Here is a 15039-nt window from a genome sequence, read left to right as displayed (position 1 = left end):
CCCAGGCCCCGCCCCCTGGATTTTCAATCCCAGTTAGAACGCGACTAGGGGCGTTCACGTGACACCTCACTAGAGCTGCTCGGATGAAGGTGTCATTTGTCTTTTTTTTTTTTTTTTTTTTTTTTTTGCGGTACGCGGGCCTCTCACTGCTGTGGCCTCTCCTGCTGCGGAGCACAGGCTCCGGACGCGCAGGCCCAGCGGCCATGGCTCACAGGCCCAGCCGCCCCGCGGCATGTGGGATCCCTACGGACCGGGGCACGAACCCGTGTCCCCTGCATCGGAAGGCGGACCCTCAACCACTGCGCCACCAGGGAAGCCCTCATCTGTCTCATTTTACAGTCGACAGTTCTGGGCTTCCTCCTGTCGACCTACACCCTCTGCCTTGATGATCTCATCTAGTCTCGTGGTTTTAAATGCCATCTATAGGCTCAGGAGCTCCAAATTTGTATTTCCAGAGCGAACAGCTTCTCTGAGTTTCAGACTGTATCCAACTGCCCACTCAAAGCCTCCACGTGAGTACCAGATGGGGCCTGCATACCCTGCACGGCCAAAATCCAACTCCTGAGCATCAACCCTACCTCAGCAACCCACACCCCTCCAGTCTCTCCCACATCAGCTGTTCAAGTCCAGACCTAGGAGCCTTGCTCCATCCCTTTCTCCTTCCTCTTCACTTCATGAGTCAGGCTGGCTCCACCTCCAACACTACCCTGCATCTGACCACTTCTGGCCACCCCCAGTCCTACCACCTGATCCAGGGACCATCAACTCACCTGGACAATGGCCGAGGGCTCCTGATAACTTCCTCACTTTGCCCGTAAAGGCTTTCTTCGCACACCAATGTTCTTCTCGAAACAAAGATCAGATTGTTTCACACTCTCCCACCCTCTGGCTTAACGCCCTCAAAGGTTTCCCTTTGCATTTAGAATATAAACTGTACTCCTCTCTTTGGCGTACAGGGCCCTAAGCCATCTGGCAGACCCTCACAACTACTCTTCAGCCACACTGCCCTTCTTACTGTTCCTCAAACACACCAAGCTCATTCCTGCCACAGGTCCTTTGCACTTGCTGTTTCCTCTTCTGTTCACTGCCTGGCTCTTTCTCATCTTTCAGGTCAGCTCAGATGTCCCTGCCTCAGAGAGGTCTTTCCTGACAGCCCTGGCTAAAGGAGCCCCCACCTCTGAAATTTGTTTTTATACTACCTTAATATTCCCATAGGGTATTATCTTGCTTATGTATTTCCTTATTATTCAGGGTCTGTCTTCAACCAGAATGTAAGTTTCATGAAGGTAGAACCTTGTCTATCTTGCTGACCACTTCACGTCCTGTACCTAAATCAGTGCTCTGTACATAGTAAGCCCTCAATAAACACATGTTGAGGAAATAAATGAGTGAAGGCTCAGAGAGGTAAAATGACTTTCCAAAGTCACCCAGCCAGGAAGAACTGGAGTTTGAATCCAGACCTAACTAATTCCTGATCCAGACGTTTGGGGCTCTGCCCAACTGGGTGGGGCCCAGCATAAATGTGGGGATGTATTCAGGGCCTGGAGCTCCACCCAAGAGGCGGCTTTGGGGGCAGAACGGGAGGGTGTCCCAGTTCCTTCTTTTCTTTGCTCATGGTGTTTCCATTGCCTGAAGTGCCAGCCATGTCTTTTTTTTTTTTTTTTTTTTGAAACTGACATCACAGCACCTACCTTATCTTACTGAGTAGGGCATAGGACCTCCCCAACTAGGAGGTCTGTGTGTGGAGCCCTGGTCACCAGCAAGGCTCCCTCTTCCTTTGATGTAGTGTAATTTGATTTCAGAGCCCTTGCTATGCTTCCTTGCCTCTGGGCCTTTGTCCACCTGGGATTGTGACATCTATCCCTTACCTCCCAAAGGCCTTGGGTTTCATATGCAGATTGGCCCACTAGCTTCCCAAATGACCAAATATTGCAGCAGTTATGTCTGGCGCTCAAACAATTCCCCTTACCTTATATTTACGTATCAAGGAGAGCCACTCATGTTACCTCTTGCGGTAAAAAGTTCTCAGTTTTAGAAACTGCACAATTGCGATTGTTTTCTTTACCCTCCGTTTTCAATGAGCTTTTCAAAAGCTGAGGCCACAGTAGGTGCTCAACGAGTGAATGAATCCCCAGTGGGTCTGCACAACACCCCTGGACACCAGGCTGCCTAAACCCTCTCCCATCCCCTGCCTGCCTGCATTAGGGGGTCAGCGCTTCAGTATCCACCCAGCAGGGACTGCTCCCCACGGATGTGTCTCCCTTTCTGGTCAAGGTCAAGGGACATGGTGCAATGTCATATTTAAAAGTGGGAGCTCTCTGGCTTGAAGGGGGTTCCTAATGGCCAATCTGGGACAATTTGAACATCAAAAGAAGTAACAGTAACCATGGATTATAACCTACTGAATAAGAGAAGAATCCAAACGGATATGAATAAATAAATGAGAAAACTCCTCCTTCAAGTAAAAAGAAGGACAGAATTAGAAAATGACAATTAAGACCACAAAGTAACAATAGATTCCTCAAAGAATTACCAGTGGACACAAAAATTTGATGAGGAACATGATATTACATGGGTCCAAAGTATTTCTCCATGGACAATTGTTAATTACAGATAGAATGATCATAACTTTAGAGTGGAGAAACCTGGCAGGTACCATCTTCACTAAGTGACCAGAGTTAATATCACCAGGAATGGGACAAATGGACATGTGTAGCTCCTAAATGATTCATGGAGAAGGAGACAGCATCACTTCTGTGGTGTTCCTGCCAAAAATTCATATAATCACTCTCCTCGTGAGGAAACATCAGACAAAGCTAAATTGAGAGAAGTTCTATAAAATAACTGGAACTGTATGCTTAGAAAAAATGACAGGATCATGAAAGATAAAGAAAGGGGAACTGTTCCAGATTAAAGGAGCCAAAGGAGATGATTGAATGCGACGTGTGATCCAGAATTTTCTTTTGTCGTGAAGGACGTCATTAAGATAATGGTAAAATCTGAATAAGGTCTGAAGCCTAGATAATAGTATCATATCAATGTTAATTTCCTGATTTTCATCATTGTCCTATGGTCATGGAAGAGAATGTCCTTGATTTTAGGAAACACACACTGAAGTGCTTAGAGGAAAGGGGCATCTATCTGCAATTTGCTCTCAAATGGTTCAAAACGAGATTGAGAGAGAGTGGATTATGGAGAAAATGTGGTAAAATATTTACAATTGGGGACTCTGGGTGAAGCGCATATAGAAATTCTCTATCATTCCTGCAATTTTTTGCTTAAGAAAGAAGTAGATTTGTTTTGTTTTGTTTTTGCGGTACGCGGGCCTCTCACTGTTGTGGCCTCTCCCGTTGCGGAGCACAGGCTCCGGACGCGCATGCTCAGCGGCCACGGCTCACGGGCCCAGCCGCTCCGCGGCACGTGGGATCCTCCCGGACCGGGGCACAAACCCGCGTCCCCCGCATCGGCAGGCGGACTCTCAACCACTGCGCCACCAGGGAAGCCCAAGAAGTAGGTTTTTGTTTGGTTGGTTCGTTTTTTTTCTTTTTTTGGCCGTGCCACGCGGCATGTGGGATCTTAGTTTCCCTATCGAACCTGTGCCACCTGCAGTGGAAGTGTGGAGTCCTAACGACTGGACCACCAGGGAAGTCCCTGTTTGTTAGCTTAAGGCAGGGGCTCTCAGGAATTCCCTGGCGGTTCAGTGGTTAGAACTCCAAGGTTTCACTACTGAGGGCCTGAGTTCAATCCCTGGTGGGGGAACTAAGATCCTGCAAGCCACTCGGCCCGGCCAAAAAAAAAAAAAAGAAAAATTAAGTAGGGGCTCTCCAGTTAGCCTGTGGACTCAAATCCCAGCTTCACCCACCACCAGCTGAGTGACTTAACCTCTCCCTGCCTCCTTTGTAAACTGGGTTTACTAATAGCTCCTGCTTCATAGATTGTGAAACAATTTCTTGGGTTCACACTTAGAAGCATTGGGCACAGTGCCTAGTATGGAATGAGATCAATAAATATTGGGTTAGAGAGAGATGAGTCCTCTGGAGTCCCCTAGGACACTCCCTCTGAGAACCTGCGTCTTCCCCAGGTGAGTGACTCGAAGCCAGTGGAGACCTCACCCTGCCCAGAGACCCAACCTCCCGTCAACAGGGAGTGGCCTCGTTGCCAGTTTCTAGGGATAGAGCCACCCTCTGCCAGCACAGTCCAGCAGACCTCGAACCGGCCCAGCTAGTCCCTGTTCACCTGCTCGAGGGTCCAAAACACCGAACAGCACCCCAGCGGGTCCCTGTGGGACCCTGGCACACAGTAGGCACCTTGCCCAATAGTAGCAGCTCAGTAACCGGGCTTGACCCAAGCCAGGATCTGCAGCTCACATCGCACCCCTGGCTGACCCCAGAGTGGGGCATTCCTTGCTCCGAGCCTCAGTTTTCCACCTGCAGAGTGAGAGTGTAGAATTAGGGCAGTGGTTTTTAAACAATCTCAAACGACAGTAAACTTCCTTCACATGAAAGTTGACCCTGCAGAATGTCCCTCCTCCTAAAACAGCTAGAAGCTGGGCTGCTGTGGAGGAGACCAGGGTTGGCTTCAAGGTTCCCCCGTTGAGTGTTCTCGGGAGGCCCTTCCTGCCCTGAGATTTGATTTCCAGGCCCCCATGAATGCCTGTCCCTGGACCCTGGGGCCTTCCCTGCCCTGCTCTGCAGGGCAGCTCCATCAGCTGGGCCGGGTCCCGCATTTCCTGCAGGGGCCTCTACTAGGTGGGCGTGATCATTAGGGCCATCCCTTTCGGCACCTTCAGGCACCTTATCTTGTCCCAGTTCTTCCACCCACCGCATGGCCCGTATCAGTTTCTTCTTACTGCTTATTACTTCTGACTCTACTTATGCCTATTACGTTTATGAAATGCTTCCTTTGAGCCAGGCACAGTGCTAAATGCCTAAATCTGTTTGCATAGTATATCTTTTCCTACAGTGTATCTTTTCTCCCACTGCTAAACAAACCAGTCATCCGAAAAAAAAAATTATCTGTACTTTTTATCACATTTCAATATCTTTATAAATTCAACTTTTCCTTCTTACCATAGCCCTCCCCAGTGAGGCGGAACGGTGGTGCAGAAACGATCATCTTCATTTTAAAGCTGATGTTTTGGGGATGACCTTGAGCCTTCAGGAGCGACGTGGGAACTCTCTGGAGGCTGAGTGTCCTCTGCAGTGCCGGACGAGGGCGAGCTCTGTTCCTCTAAATCCCAGTGGTCAGACTGGCTCAGGTCTCAGCATTTCTCCAGGACCGACCTACCCCAGGATGGTGTGGAATACAGCACATTCACCTGCCACCCAACCACCACTCTGCTTCCAGGGCTGCATCTCTCCACTGGATTGGTGAGAGGATTGTCAGGGTTTTGCTCCTGGGCCTACTTCCAGCTGCTTATTTGTGTTTTGTTTGTTTGTTTTGTTTTTAACATTTATTTATTTGGTTGCACTGGGTCTTAGGTGCGGCAGGCGGGCTCCTTAGTTGCGGCATGCGAGCTCTTAGTTGCGGCATGTATGTGGGATCTGGTTCCCGGACCAGGGATCGAACCTGGACCCCCTGCATTGGGAGAGCAGAGTCTTATCCACTGGACCGCCAGGGAAGTCCCCCAGCTGCTTATTTGAATCCTTGCTCTGCGATGCACTACTTCCTGGCGGCAGCCCTCCCTCTTCATAGTCACCGGGGCATTGGACCAGCTGTATGTTCGAGGGGATGCATGGCAGAAAGCTGTCAAGGCAGGCCTTTCGGTGCCCTCGGCTTGCACCTTTGCTGGGTGGGCTTTGTTATTTCAACTATCATGATGCGGGCATCTGCAGAGCTGTGGCTATGCTGTGGAAGCTCTGACCCTTTAGACATAATACCCTGAGAATTGACTGTAGACCAGCTCGCCTTTGCTCCGTCATGTCATTCAACTCACAATAACAAGGAAATAACAGATAAGTCCACTGGTGAGACAAACCTCTTCTCCTAATCACCTGGTTATTTTTAAAAATTTTTAAAAATATTTAATTAATTAATTAATTTTTTGGCTGCATCGGGTCTTAGTTGCGCACATGGGATCTTTCCTTGCAGTGCGCGGGCTTCTCTCTAGTTGTGGCGTGCAGGATCAATAGTTGTGGTGCAAGGGCTTAGTTGCCCCATGGCATGTGGGATCCCCTGCACTGGAAAGCGGATTCTTAACCACTGGACCACCAGGGAAGTCCCCACTTGGTTATTTTTAGAATGTAATCTTTAAGATGTGAGAGGAATTGTATCCAAAAAGCTGTCAGACTGAGTTCTGTATGCTGGGGAGTTAAGGGGTGTCTCTCAGCTTCTCACAAGACTCACAGTATAACTAAACATTATATATGAGCTTTTGCCTTTTAACTTATCAAACTCTTAGAGGGAATTCAGCTTTATAACTCTCAATATCCGATCAAGCATCTATATTTGTCCTAGGATGATGGAGAAAGGGAAAGACTGTTACTTCGTAAGTAAAGACTTTGCAGAAAATTAGGCAGTGTTTAGTTTTTGCAAACATCCCCGCTCTGTTCAGTTGATACCAGTTACCAATGGTTATGTGTCCTAGGGAAATTTGAAAATTAGAAATGCTGATATTTCACATTACTGATTTCTAAATCCTAGGAAGAGAGCCTGGAGAGTTTCTGAATATAGAGAAGTTCCATGTAGGGAAGAGGTCCCTTTATAGATATTTCGGATTGTTACAGATTCTAAACTGAGACTTAATCCTCAAGTGTGTTTGTTCTACTGGTCCTAAAATAATCTGTCCACAAATATAAAATTATAAGTAGTAAGACATTGTTTTCCCACTGTGGGAATCTCTAATGTGAAAATGTATTCTATGAAGGTAAAGTTTTTTAAAAATCAAATGCTATATAATAAAAAGTAAATAAGTAAGGCAAGCTGCGGTTCTGACAGATGTATGGGTTCACTAACTGTCCAAGCAGTACCCTGCTGTTGCGGTATGCCTGATGCCCTTAATCCTCTTCCCACATCTTAAGAGTTAGATGTTGTAGGTGAGGAAATTGAGACTCTGAGAGGTGAGGAAACTTGCCCAATATCACACAGCTAGTCCCCAGAAGAGGACTTGAACTCAGGTGGTCTGACTCAAGGGCCATGCTCTCTCCCACCGCCCAGGGCCAGGCGTACCCATGGACTTTGTTGGAGAGAGATGTCCCCTGTCACGTGGGCCATTCCTCCCGTGGCGGAATCCTGTACCCTCCTCCTCCTCTTCTTCCTTCCTACTTTTAAATCATAAGGCAAACTAGGGAGGGGCCGGCAGAGGGTATCCCTGCACTGGGCTGCTGTCTGCAAGGGTCCTGGGTCTGGGCTAGAGATTGTCCAGCAGGGAGAAAAATGAGTTTGAACAAATCCAGACAATCGTAGTAACTACTGTTGTCCCGTTTATGAGACACTTCCCTTGTGAACCTTTTATCTCACAAAACGCTGTGAGATGAGTGTCTTTCTTGTCCCCACTGTGCAGATGAGGAAACTGAGGCTCGGAGAGGCAATGCCATTTGCTCAGGACACCCCAGTGAATAAAGGCCCTCACGACCTCTGTGTGAATATGAGCCATTTCACTGCCACTTCACCAGCCTTGGGTGTTCCCTATTTTATTTTTATTTTTATTTTTATGGCCACGCCGCATGGCATGTGGGATCTTAGTTCCCCAGCCGGGGATCGAACGCATGCCCCCTGCAATGGAAGCACGGAGTCTCAACCACTGGCCCACCGTGGAGGTCCCTGTTCCCATTTTTTAAGTTCTGCTAATTTTCTAGGCAAATAACATTGTCTTGTTTAAATTTACATTTCTCTGAATATGAACAGGCTTGGATACATTCCCATACTTTTGTTCGTCAGTTGAGTTTCTTCTCTGTGAATTGTCTCTTCAGGGCCCTGAGACTTAGAACTGTACAGATGCCCTTTTTTCTCCCACTCCTCCATCATATTTCCCCTCTAAAACCTTTTTCCTTCTGACAGCTTCAGTATACTTGGAAACCTGCCACTCCTAGTCTGAGTCCTTTCTGTACCCCGAGCCTGTAAAGCCATAACCTCGGGCACCCCGTTTGTCTGCTGCCCTTCTGCCCCGGCCCCCGCCCCCCCAGCTGCTCTGGGCTTCAGAGAGAAACTACCACCATGAACACGACACCCACAGCAACAAGACTCCACTGCGAAGTCATCCTCCAGCCACAGCCAGGCACTCGGGGTCCCTGATGACCGCCTCCCTTCTCCAACCCCCATTCTCGCTGGCCTCATCCTCACCCCCACCTGCGCCGCCCGGCCTCAGCTCCGCGCGCACTGTTGATCCCCTCCCTCTCAGTCCCCGCACAAGCTGTCCCTCCTCCGGCCCCAAAGCCACCTCCCTCTCTTCTTTCCTGGACCCTCAGACTCACCCTCCGGCTCCCGTCCGCTCAGCCCCGAAATTTCCCCAAGCGGCTGCCATCTGTAACTCCCACCCCCCTACATTTCACTCCTCCACCCACCCCACCTTTGCCTTTTCTTCCCTTTTATGGCCAGACGCTCTCGAGTCATCTCCACTCACTGCCTCTGAGCCCTCCCTGCCCCCTCCCCTCCCAGCCTCTCTCCGGCGCCCACAGTCCTCTGAAGGGAGTCTTGCTGAGGTCCGCGCGACCTCTCTGTTGCTAAATCCGTGGTCCATGTTCCGTCCTAATCCCTCCTCCTCTTTCAGTCTCCATCTCTGGTTCCTCTTGACCTCTCAGTGATCAGTGATGCTCAGAGCCTCGGCCTTGGCCCGCGTCTCTTCTCCCAGGGGAATCTCATTCCCCCTCAAGGGTCCAGGAGGCATCTGAGGCCGATGACTCCCTAATCTCTCACCAGCTCGCCTCCGTGTCTCAGGGGACAGATCCTCTTAAACAGCTGCACAGTACGCGTGGATTCCCCCCTCCCCTCCTCCCCCACCCCGCACCCTCCGTCCAACCCGGCACAGCCACAGCGCCACTCAGCACCACCCTCGCAGCCTGCACCCCCGCTCCCCACGCATTTCTCAGATGGGTTGGTGACACCACCTTCCAATCAATCACCCGAGAGAGAAACCAGGCCCCCCTCCTCGCCTCAGCCCTGTCCCTCAATGCCACAGCTAACCCGTCACCAAGTCCCCGTGGTCTCCTTAGCTTCCCTCCGTGCTCGCTCTCTTCGCTCAGCCATGGTCTCAGTTCAAATCACAGCATCTCTCCTCCTTGGACACGGCAACGGCCTCCTGCCTGGTCTCCCCGCCTCCAGCACCGTCGAATCCAGCCTCCAGGGGGAAAGTAGAGAGAGCTTTCTAAAACCTAAATTGGACCCGGACGCGCCTGGGCTCAGAAACTTCCATGGCTCCCCACTGCCTTCAGGACAAAGTTGAGACTCTCTCCACAGACCTCCTAGGTCTGGCCTCTGCCTCCTCTGACGGCCCAGTTCTCACCCCTCCCTCTGGGCTCTTCCACACCGCCACGCGTTGGCTCCTGTAGACCCCCCGACCGGAAACTCCCTCCCCACCTGCAGCTTGTCCTTCAATACCCAGCGCACAGGTCACGTTCTTCAGCGAGCTTCCCGAATAACCCTCGGGCGGACCCAGGCTCCTGCTCTCACAGTAGGGATGGCCCCCTGCACGATGGCACTTTTCCCTCCGAGTTCGTGTTCCGTGTTTTTGTGGCTGTCTTCTCCTCTTAATCCGCAAGTTCTTTAAGGACTAGGGCTACATCTTTTCATTTTTGTGTCCCCAGTGCCTAGCCCGGCCGTCATGCAGTTGTGGCACAGTAACTATTTGCTGGATGAATGGAGGAGTAGCCATTGCTCCGCTGGGGCAGGGCCGGGTCCTAGGCTGGGGCAGTGGGGCGGCTGGGCAGGGGAGGGAGGGGGGGAGTGAGGGAGGGAGGGGGGAGGGAGGGAGGGAGGGGGGAGGGAGGGAGGGAGGGAGGGGGTATAGTTAATTTCCTAGAAGGTCCTTCTGCCCTGATAGTGGAGGCTGTGTCCACTCGCTGGCTGTCCGCAGTGCCCTGCCTGACCACCAGTGGCAGGATCCTCAGGGAGTCCCTGCCATTACCCTTGATGACGACTGCGTCCCAGAGACTATTCGATTCAGGCTGCTCACAAACGTGTGATTTGCAGCAGTTTCGGGAGCCCCTGGGACATAAACGAGGACCACCAGGACAGAATGTAGATCATCCAGGAAAATTCAAACACGCTTGGCTGTCCAGTGGGCTCTGCCCATGTTCTTTCTTTGGGACCTCACCTCCTCTCCTGCCACCTCACTCACCGTGCCTGGCCCCTGTCATCGCCCAAGGCTTCAGAAGCCCTCTCTGCTCTTGGCCTCTGCTGGTCTTCTCTATCCTGGAATCACCTCCTTGAGGGCTGAAAGGGCCTCTGTAGGATGCTGTGCGCCCAGCACCCTCTTTTCTCCTGCTAACTCTGCGCTTGCCCAGCTAGAGCGGGAGCTGCCAGAGCTGATGGGCTCGGGGGTGAGCACACAGCCCAAGCTGACTCAGTCAGAGTCGTTTCCAGGAACTAAAGGGAGAAGCTCAGTCCATTTCCAGTGCTGAGAGCTGTAGGTGGTGCGGGGGCTACGTTCCTCACTCCTGGGCAGAAGAAGCCAGAGAGTGAGGTGGGTGTGCTGAAAGACAGAGGCCGTGGAGGGCCTTTTAAAGGCTCACCGTGAGGTCCCTCCAGCATTTGGCTGGTCACCTCTTTCTTGGATTCTGGGAGATTCTCTGGTTACTTTCCAGTCTTTTTGCCTGTTGGCCTGTGCTAATTTGAGTCGGGTTTCTGTGGCTTACCATCAAGAGAGTCTTTTTTTTTTTTTTCTGTACGCGGGCGTCTCACTGTTGTGGCCTCTCCCGTTGCGGAGCACAGGCTCCGGACGCGCAGGCTCAGCGGCCATGGCTCACGGGCCCAGCCGCTCCGCGGCACGTGGGATCTTCCCGGACCGGGGCACGAACCCGTGTCCCCTGCATCGGCAGGCGGACTCTCAACCGCTGCGCCACCAGGGAAGCCCATCATCAAGAGAGTCCTGACTCATTCTGGTCTCTTTCTTCTGAATCCCATAGAACCCTGTCCCTCTTTCTCAGTCCTCTCTTCCAGAAAGCTCTAAAATGATGGTGGTATTGCCATATTAAATTAATTTATATACACTTTAGAAAACTTTAGGCTGAGGACTGACTGGGAATAGGATTTACAGTTGATTAAGCAGGGAGGTTTCTTTCATCACAAACAAAAACAGAACCTCATTGCCTTGTCAATCGGTGTAGTTATTTGGGATATTTGCAACTATCCTGGTTCCCCTTCTTCTGGCCACCTGGTAGGACTGCATTTCCCAGCTCCCTTGAGGTTGGGTATGGCCATGTGATGCGCTTCGGCCAGTGAAATGTGAGCAGAAGACTCACGTGTCACTTCTGAGCGGCGGCTTTAAGGCCCAGGGCCTGATTCACCGCATCCCCAGCCCCGTATGGAGCAGGAGCCCCCTCAGCCTGGGCTCCCAAGTGACTTTGATAAACAGAACGCCCCACCCACCACCCTCCCACATCAGATGTACAGTGTGAGCAAAGATGTTAACTCCTGTTAAGCCAATGAGACTGTGGGGTTGTTCGTTACTGCAGCATTCCCTAGCCTATCCTGCCTGACAGAGTCTGGAACGTCACCCGCTGTCATTTCGTGATTTCTTCAGGAAGACCGGATTTGCCATTTAAAAAAAATTTTTTTTAACTTATTTTATTTATTTATTTTTGGCTGCGTTGGGTCTTCGTTGCTGCTCGCGGGCTTTCTCTAGTTGTGGTGAGTGGGGGCTACTCTTCATTGCAGTGCACAGGCTTCTCGTTGAGGTGGTCTCTCTCGCTGCCGAGCATGGGCTCTAGGTGCACGGGCTTCAGGAGTTGTGGCCTGCAGGCTCTAGAGCGCAGGCTCAGTAGTTGTGGCGCACGGGCTTAGTTGCTCCGTGGCACGTGGGATCTTCCCGGACCAGGGTTCAAACCCGTGTCCCCTGCACTGGCAGGTGGATTCTCAACCACTGAGCCACCAGGGAAGCCCCGGATTTGCCTTTATTCCAGTGCTTTTTCACAACAAAGAATTATCTCTGTATTTGAGGCAACTTTGTATTCAATTGTGAACTTTAAGGACAGGAATGGATATCTTTCATGTGACCCCACACCACCAGGAGTGAAGCCATGCAGACAGTAGTAGGCACTTCATAATTGCTGGCTGAGGACTTCGCTGGCGGGCCAGTGGTTAAGACTCCGCGCTTCCACCTCAGGGGACACGGGTTCAATCCCTGGTCGGGGAAGATCCCGCATGCCACACGGTGCAGGGGGGAATAAATCATAATTGCTGACTGAAGAAGCTTAAGGGAGGATGAGAAGCCCAGGAGAGAGAAGAAAGGGATGAAGGCTTTGCACGCTCTGACCGTCACGAACCCCCCGTTGGACCCCGTCCTGCATGATCACCAGCACATGGCCTGCATCTTTGTCTGAAATGCCGTCTGCTCAGCAGCCTCTCCAAACCCTCCCCAGCCTTCAGGACCCAGGCTCAGGCCAGCTTCTTGGCCAAGCTTCCCTGGCCCCCTGGCCCTGAGAACCAGCCTCCCCTCAGCCCACAGTCTGTCCTGTGAGCCCCTGAGCTGGGCTGAGGGACCCCCAAGTGGGGAAATCCTGCATTTGTCGGCCAGGACTGGCTGTCCCCCTTAGGCTGGGAGCACATGTGGCTGCAGCCTCACAGCTCAAGGTCACCTGCACTCGTTTCCTCCCCGAGGAAGGCACAAGCCCCCACGGCCCCCTCCTCAAATCAGAGCCACCTCATTATTGTAATCATTACACAGCTGCCTTGTGGCCTCTGTGCCTTTCAGTCACCTCTTCCCCTGCAGCAGAATGATTTTTTATTTCTAGTCACTTCCCTGCCTGTAACCATTCCGGGCCTCCCATTGCCCGCAGGGCAAGGTCCTCACCCTCAGCCTGGCACTCGTGACCCTTCATGCCTTGCCCCTGGGGCTCACCTGCCCATTCACCTGCTAACATACCAGGTTCCAGCAACACTTGACCTCTTGCCGTTCCCCAAACAATCCACGCAATCTCATGCTGTTGGCCTTTGCCCATATGGCTCTTTCCACCTGGCTTTCTTACTTTCCTAATCCAGCTGGCAAACTCCCATTCAACCTTTGAAACGCAGCTTAAGATCAAGGGTTGGTAATTTTTTTTTTTTTTTTTTCTGTAAAGGTCCAAATAGAAATATTTCAGGCTTTGTGGGCCATACAGTTTCTGTCATGATGACTCAACTCCGCCACTGTAGAAAGCATATTCATACATAAACGAATGGTGCTGTGTTCCAATAAAATTTTAGGAACAGGTGGCAGGTGGGATAGTTTGCCCACCCCTGCTCAAGAGCCATCTCACAAATCTTCCCAGAAGACAGAGTTCAACCATGCCTTCTCGCAAAGCCCTCTGTACCTTACACATTTTTTTTTTTTTTTTTCGCTACGTGGGCCTCTCACTGTTGTGGCCTCTCCCGTTGCGGAGCACAGGCTCCGGACGCGCAGGCTCAGTGGGCATGGCTCACGGGCCCAGCCGCTCCGCGGCATGTGGGATCTTCCCGGACCGGGACATGAACCCGCGTCCCCTGCATCGGCAGGCGGACTCTCAACCACTGCGCCACCAGGGAAGCCCTGTACCTTACACATTTGATCATAATACAAACCCCGATTGTAATGATTCTGCAGTTGTGATGATTAAGTGGGATGGCGGTCACGCCATCGTCTCTCACCTGGGTCGCTGCAAGAGCCTCCTCACTGCTCTCCCAGCCTCTTCCTTGCCCTTACAGTCCATTCCTACAGAACAGACACGGTTTGTTAAAATGTAAGTCTGACAGGTCACTCCTGTGCTCAAAAACTTCCCGTGGCTCCCCGCGTCCCTCAGAGTGAAAGCTAAAGTTTAAAAACTGTCCACAGTGTCCTACAGGCCCTGATTTCCCTTCAGCCTCATTGCCAACTACACTCCCTCTCACTCTACCCCAGGCTTAATAGCCTCTTTGTTTTTCTTGAAACAAGCCAAGGAGACTCCTGTCTCAGGTCCTTTGCTCTTGCTGTTCCCTCCATTTGGAACACTTTCCTGGGTTATCACAGGGCTGGCTCCCTCGTCTCCCTCAGATTTTTATTTGAATGTCTCCCTTCTCGAGGAGATATGGGGATATATGTATAGGTATAGCTGACTCACTTTGTTATAAAGCAGAAACTAACACACCACTGTAAAGCAATTATACTCCGATAAAGATGTTAAAAAAAAAAAAGTCTCCCTTCTCAATCAGGCCTTCCCTGACCACTCTTTTTTTTTTTTTTTTTTTTAATTTATTTTGTCTGTGCCGGGTCTTTGCTGCAGCACGTGGGATCTTTAGTTGTGGCATGTGGACTCTTCACTGTGGCGTGCATGCAAGACCTAGTTCCCAGACCAGGGATGGAACCCGGGCCCCCTGCATTGGGAGCGCAGAGTCCTACTTACTGGAGCACCAGGGAAGCCCCGGGCCACTCTTTCAAAGCTGCAATCCTCCCCAGTCTCCCCTCTCTGCTTTTACCCCATAGCATTTATCACCTTCTAACACACTGTATTTTTTCCCAACTTTTTAATTATAAAAATGTTCAAACACACAGAAAATGGAAGGATGAGTACAAAGGCACTCAGGTACACAACCCCAGATTCAACACACCAGGTTTTTTGAAAGTAAGAGGGTAATATCATGACACTTCACCCAAAGTCTTTAGCACAACACACTCTGTATCTGACCTCTCTGTCTTGATTATTATCTGTCTCTCCCAACAAGACTGTGAACACCGTGAGGGCAAGGATTTTGTCTCTTTTCTTCGCTGTGGTTTCCTCAGCACCAAGAACACTGCCTGACACATAGTAGGTCCTCCTGCAGTGTAGGGAAAGTCAAGACAGGTCTTGATTCTGGTTCTGCCTCTCACTGACATGTGACCCTGTGAATCATTTCCCCTGACAGAATCTTGGTTTCTCCATCTATAAGGTGGAGATAATAGTACTACTTCTCGGG

The 15039-nt window shown here is 50.9% G+C and overlaps 1 protein-coding gene and 1 long non-coding RNA gene across 10 annotated transcripts in view; one reads left to right on the top strand and one right to left on the bottom strand.

The window, feature by feature from the left end:
• The window catches only part of PLA2G6 (phospholipase A2 group VI), a 77100-nt gene that overhangs the window by 8697 nt on the left and 53364 nt on the right, over positions 1–15039 (top strand). For 8 of the 9 annotated variants that reach the window (XM_059080541.2, XM_067010203.1, XM_067010205.1 and 5 more), the window contains exon 2: positions 5075–5369. The gene's annotated coding sequence lies outside the window, so the exon portion shown is untranslated. Of the gene's footprint in view, positions 1–372; positions 513–5074; positions 5370–15039 lie in introns of those variants that run through there. The other variant, XM_067010196.1, reaches the window with a different exon arrangement.
• On the bottom strand, positions 4390–8495 carry LOC136792302 (uncharacterized). The gene is made up of 3 exons (XR_010835942.1): positions 8412–8495; positions 5070–5282; positions 4390–4427 (listed from the first exon to the last, which is right to left on the bottom strand). It is a non-coding gene; the product is annotated as an uncharacterized lncRNA (long non-coding RNA).

Source organism: Kogia breviceps, chromosome 12 (genome assembly GCF_026419965.1).
Source record: "Kogia breviceps isolate mKogBre1 chromosome 12, mKogBre1 haplotype 1, whole genome shotgun sequence".
Lineage (NCBI taxonomy): Eukaryota > Metazoa > Chordata > Mammalia > Artiodactyla > Physeteridae > Kogia > Kogia breviceps.
Note: the sequence above shows the minus strand (reverse complement) of the source record. Positions and strands in the feature narration are given on the sequence as shown.